The following is a 14,491-nucleotide window of genomic DNA, read 5'->3' as shown; positions in this document are numbered from 1 at the left end:
TCTCGAATTTTTGGCGAGTGCTCAAACTTTTATGTGGCTATGCATTATCGTGATGAACAACTCCTTTACGATTAACAAACTTTGGCCGTTTTGCGATTATGTATTCGTTCAAATCGTTCAACTGTCGATAGTACACAGTCGATTTGATTATTTGGCTCCTTCATAGCGGTTCCAAATACATGAGACCATTAAATTTCCACTATCTTGAAAGTACAGACTTTTTGTCAGGAATATTTGTTTTCGATGTCGTTTTGGGCGAATTGTCGCACCGGGGTCAATACGGTTTGCGTACCACATTGTTGTAAATAATCAACTTCTCGTCACCAGTTACCAATATCTTAAAAGTGTTTTAACCCTTAAGAGATCCCGGGTTTTTGGGCTATTTTTTTAGACTTTCAGTCAAGCAGCTACTGCATCGTCACTATTTATCCTAGGATCATGGTTCATACCTCGTTCTCTTCAGAATGGAGCTGGGCTTTCAAATGATACCACTTGCATGCTCATACCATATACCAGGAGTGGGAAAAATGATGTCAAATGGAAAATTTCGGAGGGAAATTTTTTTTTCTCGCACTTTGGACCCCCCTGGAGCGACCCTGTGTGAACGTAGCCATCTAAAAAAAATCTGATAGATAGTACTTGGTATACTGAATGTGTGTGCCAAATTTCAAGTTTCTATCTTGAATACCAAGGGCGGGAGAAATTTTATCAGGAATTCCCACCATGCCCCAAATTACCGTAAAACACCATGATCTCAGGTAAAAAATTTCCTGAGACATCCCTAATTACCCTAGGGTCACATTTCGCCCATCATCCTCTTCAGAACAGAACTGCCTTTCAAGCGGTATGACTCACGTGTCTCCATCATGTATCTAAGGCGGGAAAATGAGGAAAAACGGAATTTTTTGGGTCTAAATATCCTTTTTTCAACTTTTAGCCCCCCTGGACCCCCCCTGTTTTAACGCAGAGATCTGAAAAAAAATCTGGTAAATACTACTCGATGGGCTGAATGTTTATGCACAATTCCAATTTTCCAGGTGCAAAAGTAAGCAAAAAAAAAAAAAAAAAAAAAAAAAAAAAAAAAAAAACGACAATGTCCCATATTCCCGTATACAGAGGGAAATTTTTAAACATTCCCTGAGACATCCCTAATTACCCTAGGGTCATGTTTCGCCCATCATTCTTTTCAGAATAGAACGGCCTTTCAGGCGTTACCATTCACTTGTCCCCATTAGGTATCTAAGGCGGGAAAATCCCGTGAAAGGGATTTTTTGGTAAATTTTTTTTCAACGTTTAGCCCCTCTGTACCCCCCTATTTTAACGCAGAAATCTGAAAAAAAAAATCTGGTAAATACTACTCGGTGTACTGAATGTTTGTGCACAATTTCAATCTTCTAGGTGCAAAAATAAGCCAGCACAAAAATAGTACCGAAAATGTCCAAAAGTCCCCTATACAGAAGTATATTTTGATAAAAATTTCCTGACACTTGCCTAATTACCCTAGGGCCATGTGTCGCACATCATTCTCTTCAGAATAGAACTGCTTTTCAGGCGTTACCATTCACTTGTCTCCATCATGTATCTAAGGCGGGAAAATGAGGAAAAACGGGATTTTCGGGTAAAAATATCCCTTTCTTCAATTTTTTGACTCTCTGGATCCCCCCCCCCCCGCCTGTTTTAACGCAGAAATCTGAAGAAAAAAATCTGGTAAATACTATTCGGTGGACTGCATGTTTGTGCAAAATTTAAATCTTCTACGTGCAAAAATAAGCCCGCCAAAATTACTTTACATAAACCCCCCCAAAAAGTATTACACTAAAATATAAATTTTAGACTTATGACGTCATCACCTCCTATGTCTCGACACAGGAAGGTGTGAAACCATCCGTAATGTCTTCTGCAATGCCTCTGGACTTAAAAAAACACGACGAAAAAGCTCAAATACGAGAGTTATAACGCAATGTACCATGAAACACCCCGTATGGTACAAATTGTACCATAGGATCCCCAAAGGGTTAATGAACAAATCGCAGTTATGCGTCGTAAAAGCTTGAGGTTGAATGTTCCTGCAATCTCTCGTATAGTGTAATGTGGGTTTCACTAGATCAATGGTTTTATTTTGACAAGGTCAGCGGTCATCCCTGACCGAGGTGCATTGCTAAGATCAAAATCGAGAGCACAGAATGGCATAAACCATCGTTGGCACTTATGTTCTTGTGAAATATTATCACTGTAAATTATGCAACATTTTACAAGCTTGACGTGCGTTCTTTACTTTAAAGTAAAACAGTAAAATTGCAAAACTCAAACAAAAGTGCTCATTTTTAAGAAAGAAAAAACTGTTAAAGTATATAACAACGTATATGGGAAGGACTAGTACTTGCAAAAATACCCCATTGGTCGATCCTATATATGATTTTCGATAAGGGATAGATGTTATAGATAGCTTATAGATATCTATAAGAAGATATTATAGATAACATTTCTGCGAGATCCATTTTAATATTGTCCTCCCATCTGCGCCTAAGTCCTCCTAATGGACGTTTTCTGATTGGATTTCCAGTTAAAATTTTGAAAGCGTTCCTACCTTCTTCCATTCTGGCTGAATGACCTGCCCACCTGAGCCTCCTAAACTTGATGACCGTAACTATGTTTGGTAAACCGTATAAATTATGCAGTTCTTCGTTATGAATTGTCCCTCATTTCCGTTCCTCTTGGGTCCGAATATTCGTCTCAGGATTTTATTTTCAAATATTTTCAGTGTGCGTTCTTCCCTCAAGCGACCATGTTTCACAACCATAAAACACAACAGGCATGATTATAGTTTTATATATTTTAAGCTTTAAATTCCTCGACAGAATTCGCGACCACAAAATACTTTGAACTGAATAATAACACGAATTTCCTGATATCAGTCGACACTCAATTTCTTTGTGGATATGATTTTGTTCTGGTGATACTGATCTCAGATATTTGAAAGTATCCACTTTGTCGAAAGTATTATTTGATATTTTAACGAATCCATAATTTGACATATTACGATCCCGGTGAACTTCCATGTATTTAGTTTTCTCTGCATTTACTTCTAAACCAATGTCGCTGCAAGCGTTTAATAAGGAATCTGCATTTCTTTCTATTGTTCTATCATCCAGGCACGTAGCCAAGGGGGGTCCGGACCCCCCTTTTCGAACCAGAAATGAAAAAAAATTAAGGATGGATGAATCAAAACGAAATGAGAAAAAGAAGGATCAGCGTTAAAATTACAAACTACAAGAAGTTTTTGGTTACTCTTTCTTATGAGGAGATCTGTATCACTTGCAATTCATGGTGGCGAGGTAAGCGAGATATCCTGAAAAAGTCACGGAATTTGAAATTTCTAGAAAAGTTACTGAATTCTCAGAATTTCTGCTACTAGTCACGGAGATTTCAAGCTTCCGAAATTATAGTACTGTTGTGTAACAGCGTGTAACATTTTTTATCATAATTTTTCATCACATCCTTGCAGTATCAAACATGTTATTTCAAAAACAATTTTCTACTGCTTCTTTAACCTGTCATTTGGAACACTCAGTAGTAGATGGAATAAAAAAAAAAAATAAATAAAATTTATGTGGAAAGAATGTTCTGTTAACATTTGATTCAACATAGAAAGGGATGCAGATATTGTAAAATATTTTACAAGACATTATTAAGTATGTACTTTTTATAATAGTTGAGGTCATAATGAAAGGAAAATTGTTATATTTGAATGAACAGAGGAAGAACGTAAACATTGTAAATCTTTTTCAACAAGTTTTTTAAATTATTTTACTCGAGATTTCCTCATAGTTTGTTATTAAAATATTTACCAACATATCCTCATTTATTGTTCTAACAAACCCATATATGTTGATAGTAAAGTACAACATAGTTTAGATTGATCGAGCTCCTGGGCATTCAATTTTAATGTGACCCCCCCCCCCTTTCCCCATTACGAAATCCTGGCTAAACTAACCAATATATGTTCCAGTAAAATAGTTTACAATGATCGAGCCCCTGGTGTGATGACCATAGTCCTTCAAGTGACGCCCCCCCCCCTTCATGAAATTCTTGCTACGTGCTGTATCATCCCCTATTAAATTTACATCATCAGCATACGCCGTAACCTGGTGAATACAATTCAGCTCTAGGGTCTGGTTGCTATCTTTAATTTTCTTCATAGCGTACTCGGGAACAAAACTGAACAATAATGGCAATAACGCATCTAATTGTTTCAGGCCATTCTCGACGCTGAAGCTCATGGACAAGAATTTTTCTCCTCGGACTTTACTTTGGGATTCATTAAACACATTTTAAGTAATCTAACTAGCTTTTTCAGTATTCCGAATTATGTAAGAATGTTGTACAATGTTTTCCTCCTATCCGAGTTGTAAGCCTCTTTAAAACTAATAAACAGCTGATGTACTGGATAATATATTCCCATTTCTTTTCGAGTATTTATCGAATAGTAAATATCTGGTCGATAGTTGATCGATTTCCCTAAATCCACACTGATAATCTCCAATAATTTCATCTGCGTATGGAGTCAATCTTGTTAATAGAATGTTAAGAGAAATGCCTCGATTTATTACATTCAGTCTTGTCGCCTTTCTTCTGAATTGGAACAGTGATTGATTTTTTTTAAGTTTCGTAATGATATGTTGAATTCCTGTCGTTAAAAAACCAGAAACCTTCAGGACTGGGTAAACCGTGATGGTGGTTATAAGTCTAGGAAACCGCACGATCAGATGAGCACTCTATTACGCATATGATCCATTAACAGAAAATTTGGTACTTTCCCGATTCTGAACAAGCTTAAGAAACAGTCAGTGCATTATAAAATTCGGAATTTTACCGATTTTGCAGATTCCAATCACCTGATTACGTATGCGATCAATGAATGAAAAATTTGTTCGAAATTTTCATAAAATGTACATGAAAGTTAAAACTTAAAAATTTCAAGAATGTACAGAACCACCCGAAACCAAGCTCTTGATGTGCAGCTTTCAAGACTATCATATAAATGTATTTCTCTCATGTTTTATTTTTTGTTTCAAAAAGAGGATGTGTGATATTTTGAAGTAAAAATACTACATACAATTTTGCTAGTTATTTGTGTATCTTTTTTTTAGAAAAAGTACTTATTTTTGGGTATAAGAAGTTAAAAAATTATTATATATATATTGGTTAATCCTTTGGCATTCATAATGTAAATATGTTATTAAAAAAAAAAAAAAAAAAACTTTCGAAATTCATGGTTTATTTTAGAGGTTCTATATTATTATCTACATCAACCACTAATCAAATGAGTTCTTGTGCTGTAGAGAAGCGAAAGAAAGTATGCTTTATCAATTTAAAGCAAAATTTTGAAAAAAGCCCAAAATTTCGCAAGCAAAAAAGCGAAGCAGAAAAAACCGATTTTTTTTTCCAAAAAGCCGTTTCTTTTCCGAGCCCTTGCATCTCTAATGATTCCCAAACCTTCTTTTTCTTTCAAGGTATTCCGTTCTGCTGATGATGTTTTGATAAATACATATGTTAAGCCAATTCTGAAACAAGGCGTGCACTAAGAAACCTTAGACGCACCATCAACATTATCAGGAAGACAATACATTTATCCAGAATCAGCCCAAGACAGAAATACACCCCTATTTAGCTGAAACTAGAACTGATTGTTCAGTACATTACGTTTCACAAATTATGTATCTTCATATCGTTTTAATGTTAAGTTTATGCCTTAAATTGATATCTACATTTGTGGTAGTGTAGTTTCAGTATAACACAAAAAAACATATCTTGAAAGCGTTCGTATTTTTTTCCATTCTGCCCACTTGAGCCTCCTAGACTTTATGATCTTACCGATGTTTGGTAAACCGTATAACTTATGTAGTTGTTCATGATAAAGTTTCCGCCATTCTCCATTCCCGTTCTATTTGAGACCAAATATTCGTCTTGGGATTTTATTCTTAAACACTTTCAGTCTGCGTTCTTCCCTCAGCGTAAGTGACCATGTTTCACAAGCATGAAACACAACAGGCATGTTTATCATTTTATAGATTTTAAGCTTTAAATCCTTCGACAGAATTCGCGACCATAAAATATTTTGAACTGAATAATAACACGAATTTTCTGATTTCAGTCGACATTTAATTTCTTCGTGGATATGATTTTGGTCTGTTAATATTTATCCTAGATTCCGAAAGTATTTACTTTGTTGAAAGTATTATTTGATATTTTGATGCATACATAATTTGCTGTGAACTTCCACGTATTTAGTTCTCTCTGCATTTACTCCTGAAACAATGTTGCTGCAAGCGTTTAACCTTTAGGACACGAAGGAACTATATTTAGTTACCTAAAAATAAAGCTTGGGATACGAAGTAACTATTTATAGATACCTTGCAGTTTGCCCATTAAACTTAATTGTTTTTTAACTTTCTGGGTATCAAATATATGCACTTGCATGTGTTTTATTCAGGAGACATACTAGGCAACTGCTGAATACAGAAATTATGTTGTTATTGTTTTTTTAAAGTGAACGAACGTGACTGTTTGTCATACAAGCTCTTTAAAACGCATTTAAATTTTTAAAGTGCGGAGTTTTGTTCTCAGAGGTTTAACACAACAATAAGTTAATTGTTGTGAAAGAAAATATAAATAATCAGTCAGGAGACGTTTCCCTTCCAATCTTGGTGCCAGGGACGTAATTAGGAATAGAGGATGTGGGGGGAGAGGTCTTGACCTGGCTGAGAAAGAAAGATTTATTTCTGCACGTGGTAACAACATAGAGTGATAAGAGAGTTTGTTTGGGTTCCTGGACTCCTACAGCCCTTGTAAGACGTAGAGGTTGTTGTTAATCTTTTCATATGAGTTGTTAGTCTGAACTGAGTGTTGTGAGCGCGTTCTTTCCTGCATACGAATTTTAACATACAGTAGAATCTACCTTGACGGACCCTAAAATTTGAAAATTTGTTACCGTTGGCTTTACTTGTGAGACTTTGGTGATGTGTGTATTAGTAGAAATGGCATCGAGAGATGTTCTCGGTTCAGAAGACATTCGAGACGAGTTGGAAGCAATGGACACATATTCGGAGTGGGATGAAGAACAAATTGAATTTCCTTCCTCAGACACAGACGAAATTAATTTTGATGACTCTGATTATGATTCTCCCACCCCCCTAATCCTTGATTACAGTGATCGGGCGCAAACCATACTAATTATGAAACTTCCATGTATTATCCGTAAAATGCTTCAACTTTCGTGAGTCTACTGCTATTAGAGCCTGAGCTATGATCATTTGAAAATAACCCTACATTTTGTCATTTCTGTCCTAATCAGTGGCGTAGATACATTATAATTTTGAGGAATTTCCTAATTATGCTGTATGTACCTTATGTTAACAATCCTGTTGTATGTTATTGAGAATATATCAAAGAACATTTTGATATAAATTTTATCTTCTTCGTCAACTTCTAGGGCGGCGGAGGGGGGCGGACGCAAAATTTTTATAAGAAAAATTGTAAAAATTTTGTTTTCCCCCACCCCCTAATCCTTGGTTACAATGGTCGGGCGAAAACCATATTGATTATGAAACTTTCATGTATTCTCCGTAAAATGCTTCAGCTTTTGTGAGTCTACTGCTATTAGAGCCTGAGTTACGATCATTTGAAAATAGCCCTGCATTTTGCCATTTTTGTCCTAATCAGTGGCGTAGTTACATTTGGGGAATTTCCTAATCATGGTGTATGTATCTTACGTTAACACTGCTGTTATATGTTATTGAGAATATATCAAAGAACATTTTGATGCCCATTTTATACGCATCGTCAATTTGTAGAGCGGCAGAGGGGGGAGGGAACTCAAAATTTTTGTTAGAAAAGTTGTAAAAATTCTGTTTTCCCCCCACCCCGTAATCCTAGATTAGAGTGATAGGGGGGTAAACCATACTAATTATGAAACTTTCATGTATTTTCTGTAAAATGCTTCAACTTTCGTGAGATTACGACTATTAGGGCCTGATCCACAGCCATTTGAAAATAACCCTACATTTTGTTCAAAATTGGCGCCGTATCCCAGGTTTTATTTTTTTAAAAGGCTCCGTAATTAAAAGGTTAAAAAGTCCTCTGCATTTCTTTCTATTGTTCTCTTATCATCTATCAGATTTACATCATCAACATACGCCATAACCTGGTAAATAGCATTCAGCTCTAGGCCTGGTTGGCTGACAAAAGTTTTCCAACTCGGACTTTACTCTGGGATTAATTTAAACACATTTTAATTAACTAGTTTTTTCGGTATTCCAAATTTTGTAATGGCTCTGAGATTTGTCAATATTGTCCCCTTACTTAATTTGTCATGTATGGAACGGCCCCGCAGACCTTACCGTGAGGGAGGGCCCATAAAGAGTAAGAGAAAGATAAAAAGAGGGGGCCCAAGAATGAGAAAAACAACTTTTTCTAGGAGGCACAAAAATACGTATTAATGCTTGCCCACCAGAAAGTTACGGCGCTGTCTCTAATGTGAATTTATTACTACAGTTCTGCTAATAGTTAACTATATGAGGTTGGTCTCTTTAAACCTTGGGCCGTGGAGAGAAACACAGTCTTACACGAGGATAGTATTCGGATTTTAAAAAGGTGGGGAAAAAATAAGAAGAGGATGAGCAAGATGAGAAGAAAGAAGCACTTCTACCAGGGTTTGCCCAAGTGGGCCCAGCCCGAAAAAACCCGGTGGGTTTTTTCGGGTTGGACCCACCTGAAAAAAACCCACTTTAAAACCCACCTGGGTTTTTGACCTATTTGTTAGTATATTATTGATACAACTAAGATGATCACATTATAAGTGATTTTTATCAGATTTTAGACTTTCCTTGGGCAAATCAGAGGCTTTCACGTTAACGTATACAACAACATTGAACCTAAGACCTTTATAAAGCCCTGAATGCACTAAATGAATTTAAAAAAAAAAAAAAAAAAAAAAAAAAGCTTGAGATAGTTATAGAACAAATTAATGTATGGATTATGCTTATAGCCTTTTGAAGTAAAATAAGCAATTCTGTACTTTAGAAAATATTTTCCGTGAATAGTGTGCTCGTCGACTCGGCAACACCGAGGGACGTTATCACTCATACGTTTGACGGGTTTAAGGTCATAGGTGCCGGTACTAACAGTACATATGTAAATACATTAGTGAAACTATTAGTGTTATTTCTTACCTTTGATGTAAAACAAGTTTTTTCAACTAAAATTTGGTTGAACAATAACAGTTTATTTCAGTCATTTGTTGCTACTCTTCAAATAAACATTCTGTAGAATCAACACCAGCAATAGCGTAAAAATTCTTGTCTGTCAAATTTAAGAAGCTTAATGCTCGGGGTTCCGAACACTATGTAACGCTTACTATGTCAAGTGCTGAGTTCAAATTTCCGTACTAGTGAAAGTTTTGATGTACACGCCGTGAAAGAAGTGCTCGAGAAATTCCCGAATTAAAAGCAGAAGGATCGGAAATTAATACTTCAACAATGAAACTATTTTACGCTTAAGCCTGCCATACGTCCCGTAAAAAACGGGACAGTCCCGTTTTAGGGCCCGAGCGTCCCGCGTCCCCGTAAATTTAGCCGGAACAGGGAAATGTCTCGTATTTTAACTCCGTTCCATTTCTACTATCAATATCAGCTTATTCGAAAAGTGAAAATGGCTGGGAATCCTGTAATTAGTGAATGTACAGTACGCTGTTGCATGTAACAGTTTCGAGGAAGTTATTACACCACTCTGTTCGACTTGATAGCGAGCGAAATTTGCAATGCTACTTTTTCCAGTGAACTTGATGGAAACTCGGATACTCTCCGGAATATTAAAAAAGATGGCTTTGAGTGTTTCTACATTTACAAACACAGGAAAGATAGCTGACCTTTTCTCCAGCAACATAGATAAGTTAACAAGAATTATAATCTTTTTCAAAGGCTAGGGGCACAGAATTGTGCTTTGGTCCAGGTCTTAGAAAAATGTAAATCTGGCCCTGACAATTACACACGACAAAGGGAGAAAAATCAGCTTTTCATCAGATTAAACTGACGAACGTAATTTTGGCAAATACAGCCATGTAAATAAATATTGCTAAACGCGCGAAGACTATTGAATGTAGATTGTACCACTGATTTAAATAATTTGCATATTGTTTTCCTGTGAAGCATTTTTATAGCACATCTTAAGTTTTTAGGCATCTTTAGTCTATACAATTAATTGCAGGGTACAAATAGAGAAAAGCAGCTGCTGCTTAGTGAACTTTCGCCCGTTATATTCTTGAAAAAAATAAAATAAAATAAAATGAAATCTTTTACTTTTAGTCTCACGGTTATGCCTGCTATGCTCAAGGTGACGGTGATGATGAGGAATGAATGAAATGACGGAATGAAGAAAGTGGGAGGAAACGTGAGAATCCCGAGAAAATCCACGCACAAAGTGTTTGTCCACTACAAAGCTCACTTTGCGCGAGCTGGGATCGAACTAGGGACCCCATGCACCAGAGGTGAACGCTCTACTACTGAGCCACCGCGTCCTATTATAATTTTGTTCATAGCCAGACTATAGTTCAATTCATTGTGTTGGAAAGTTGAGGGGGGACGGAGATTGAGGTGTTCCGTTTTCTCATGGAGAAAATATGACAGGTTTATTTACGCTGGAAGATGTTAATTTCATATAAGACATTTTGAAACATTTATTTACCTCATACAACATGAAATGTATCTTTGTTTTAAATTAATAGGCCCCTTTTGGTATTTATATTTGGCGAACGTCAGTCAGGCTTCTGGATGACTTGATCTACATTTGATTGTTTATCTGCCGAGCTCCTTCATGACTAAGCGGTTAGTGTACGCGTCTTCGTCGTGGGTGACCTGGGTTTGCTTCACGAAAGGAGATCATGTGGTTCAGATTCAAATTTAATCAGTAGGTCCCGTCTCATAAAGCCTCGCTACTGAAAGGGACGTTAAACACAAAATCAACTCAACTCGTTTGTCTGCCTCTACCACACACACTACAGGGTACAACTTTCGGCCTTTTAAGTTAAAATTTTCAGAGTACAAGCACGAGACATTAAATTTCCTGTATAGATTTCGGCGGCATACCAACGTAAAATATCAAAATGGCGGCCATTTTTTTCAAAACAGCGAGTATTTACGCTACGAAGCGCAATCTTCAGTCTTTTAAGTTGATATTTTGACGGTGGAAGCACAAGATATGCTAACATTGCTGTATAGATTTTCTCGACGATCGAATGTAAAATTTCAAAATGGCGGCCATTTTTTCAAAACGGCAGTAAGTAGAAAATTGTTGCAAGTTGTGACAATGACAATCTTGAAATATAAACCACAAATATAAATCTTATTTTAACACTTTTATCCCAAAGACATTGAAATATTTCGAAAAAACCCGATTAAACCCGAAAAAACCCAATTAAACCCGAAAATACCCGAAAAAACCCATATGGGCCCAGGTGGGTTGGGCTTTTTCAAAAAAACCCGGGTTTTTTCAAACCCTGACTTCTACATTTACTTCATAACGAATTTAAGAAACCATAAAACGAAAAAAAAAAAAAAAAAGATATCGGAACGCACCACCACCATATTTGCGAAAGTGTTGGTAACAGAATATTCTCACGGAATATATCTCCCGCCAATTTTGGAGCGTTAGTGTTTGGCCCAATTCTGGCCTTACAGAAGCTACCATCTAGGCATTCACCTCGTGGGACTGAGGAAAACCTTAGTAAGGAATACCAGCCAGAGCCGGGTTTATGCTCACGCTCGATCTACCTATTTTAATGCCACGTTATGTTAGGTCTAAGTACTTGCATCATCCATTTCTCCTGTAAATTTTGTATTTTCTACTTGCTTCTGGACCCCTTCCGCTAAACATAACCCCTCTGCCGAACAAATGTCCTAGTTTTAAGTGGCCACCTAGCACTAGTCGCTTTGTTTCCTGCATAGTCGCTCATGTGGCGTACGTCACGACGCATGTTTATACCCATAAGAGGAAGCATATCAGGATGCACGCACATTATCGATCTGGTTTATCATTTGGGCATGTGCCAGAATAATAGGCATTTATTCCGAAGTTGGTCGTCCGCATGGTTTTCGACAAAAAGCGCAGTAACAGCTACAAAAAGTTAAAGGTCATGAATTTTTAGGACTGCTTTCAAAGGATATAATAATGCAGGGTAGGGTAGAGTAAGGTACAGATAAATAGGATAAAATGAGGTCGGGTTGGGAAAGTTTGGACACATTCTGTTAACATGAGCAATCTGTGATCTCTCGTCTCTGCGTAAGAATACCAAATGGAGAATCTCTATACACCTGCAGCCACATTCAGAATACAATTCCTCGCTACTTTCTCATAATCCAACCATGCGATTATCTTGCGCGTAGTAGTTGCTCCGCTTGCCAAATAGTTCTATGTTTATAACTACTTCTATATAACTTCCGCTCTCCTTACATATTATCAAGCACACAAACAAATTATCCATTTCTTCACGGTAAATTTTCAAATTTTTGATAGAAACAGACGATCAACTTTGGAACTTAACTCGAGGTCTTAGTGAATGGGTTAAGTTTAGAGTTACCCCTCCGCTTTTTATAAAAATCAGGAAAATTTACAGGAGAAATGAGATAAGAAATGATAATTTGAAGTTTTTATTTGATGTTTAGGAATGTAAGTTCGGCAGGAGAGTTATGTTTAATACGAGAAAAGATATGTGGAAGTTAGTACTACTTGCCGGATGCGGAAGGTTTCAGCAGCATGGTAGTTGTAAAATATGGCGAACAGGTGTAACGGATGCGCAAAAATAATGAAGAAAACCTTTTAAATTTTTGTGATGCACACGGAGTACTTAAATTAAGTGAAATATAAGAATTTTTAATACTTTAAGCACTGTTTTTTGTATGTTGCAAAGTTCAAGGGCACCTTCAGACTGGAGGGGCAACTCTAAACTTAAGCCTAGTGAATCATTTGAGGAGAAAAAAAATGAAATCTTTTAACTTTTACGTCCTACGGTTATGCCGGTTAGGCTAAAGGACACAGTGATGATGAGAGATGAATGAAAAGGTGGAATGAAGAAAAGTGGGAGGAAACGGGAGAACCCCGAAAAAACACGAGCACAGTGTTTGTCCACCACAAAGTCCACACGGGGCGAGCTGGGATCGAACCAGGGACCCCAAACACCGGAGGTGAACGCTCTGCCACTGAGCCACCGCGGTCCCCAAAGAAGAGTAAGAGAGAAAAATCATATTAGGGAAAAAAATTGAAGATTATTTTTTCCTTAATTTGACGGGCTCCTCTTCGCCTGTACTGAAATTTCTTTCTTATACCGCTTCATACCAAGGAAATACAGACTCTTTAAACCAGGAGCTGAAATATAATGGACACATTTTTTTTATAGCGACAGGATTGTACTTTATATGCGCATGAAACTACACCTGTATGCTATGCTATCACAGGAAACAAATTCAAATAAGAAATACCCTGAAAAAAATTAAAAATAAATTCTAGTCGCCCTCTTAAATATAAGCCTAGGAAGTTTAATATCATGCTCCATAAAAAAGAAGTACAAAAATTCCTACATCCAACCTCCAAAATCCATTCCGTATGAGCCCCTTTATCGAATACAGTATTGTAACACAATAGATTTAACATTTCCTTACCGTTTGTGTATAGAGTAAGTTTTACTCAATAGAAATTAGGAGTTTTCTAATAGCTAATGTAGTAATAACTGCTTCTCTCCACTATACAACAACTATTCAAAATGGCGGACACTTCATTATCATTCGGCTTGTACTCAGTGTTGGTAAGAGATGTGTTCAGAAGTAGCTAAATATCGCACAGAATCATCACTTTACGCACAAAATCTGCCTAAAAATAGCCAAACTCACCACCTTATTCAGAGTCATTTTGACGTACGATTCGAGCATACTAAAGGGCTGAATACTGCATGAACATATCCGTGGCGTATTTACAATTTTGTGTCGAGGGGGATTTGCTAACTTTTGGGGGTGGCTTTGCCTGAAAATGTGAAATTTCTGCAAGATATTTCACATACTTTACTATAGTAAGTAAGACTTCGGGGGGGGGGGGGGGCTTAAGTCCGGGATCCCTCCTAAATACGCCACTGGAACACATGTTCTACTAACTCTTTAGTATGCCACTAATAACGCGTCAAAACGACTCTGCATAAGGCCCATTGCTGATAGAATTTAATAACGGAGCTAAATGTTTTATAGTTTGACACATAAAATAAAACTTTTCCTTGAATGTTGTTTTTTTTTTCAAAATAAAAACTTGAATATTAATTATATATATTATTGACAAGGGTTAGGTGATAGAGCAGCCATGGCTGAACCTCGCCCGCTTCAATAAAGACATTTTCATTTCATTTCATTTCATTCATATATATATATATAGATAGATAGATAGATAGATAGATATA

General features: G+C 36.7%; 1 protein-coding gene across 7 annotated transcripts in view; it reads right to left on the bottom strand.

The window, feature by feature from the left end:
* LOC145662432 (RNA-binding protein 1-like) overlaps positions 1 to 13,866 on the bottom strand; it is a 29,563-nt gene extending 15,697 nt beyond the window's left edge. For all 7 annotated transcript variants that reach the window (XR_014127041.1, XR_014127039.1, XR_014127040.1 and 4 more), the window contains exon 1: positions 13,710 to 13,866. The gene's annotated coding sequence lies outside the window, so the exon portion shown is untranslated. The remainder of the gene's footprint in view (positions 1 to 13,709) is intronic.
* Positions 13,867 to 14,491: the final 625 nt, after the last annotated feature.

This window comes from Thermobia domestica, chromosome 10, assembly GCF_964235325.1.
Source record: "Thermobia domestica chromosome 10, izTheDome1.hap1.1, whole genome shotgun sequence".
NCBI lineage: Eukaryota > Metazoa > Arthropoda > Insecta > Zygentoma > Lepismatidae > Thermobia > Thermobia domestica.
This window is presented reverse-complemented; position numbering and strand designations above follow the sequence as displayed.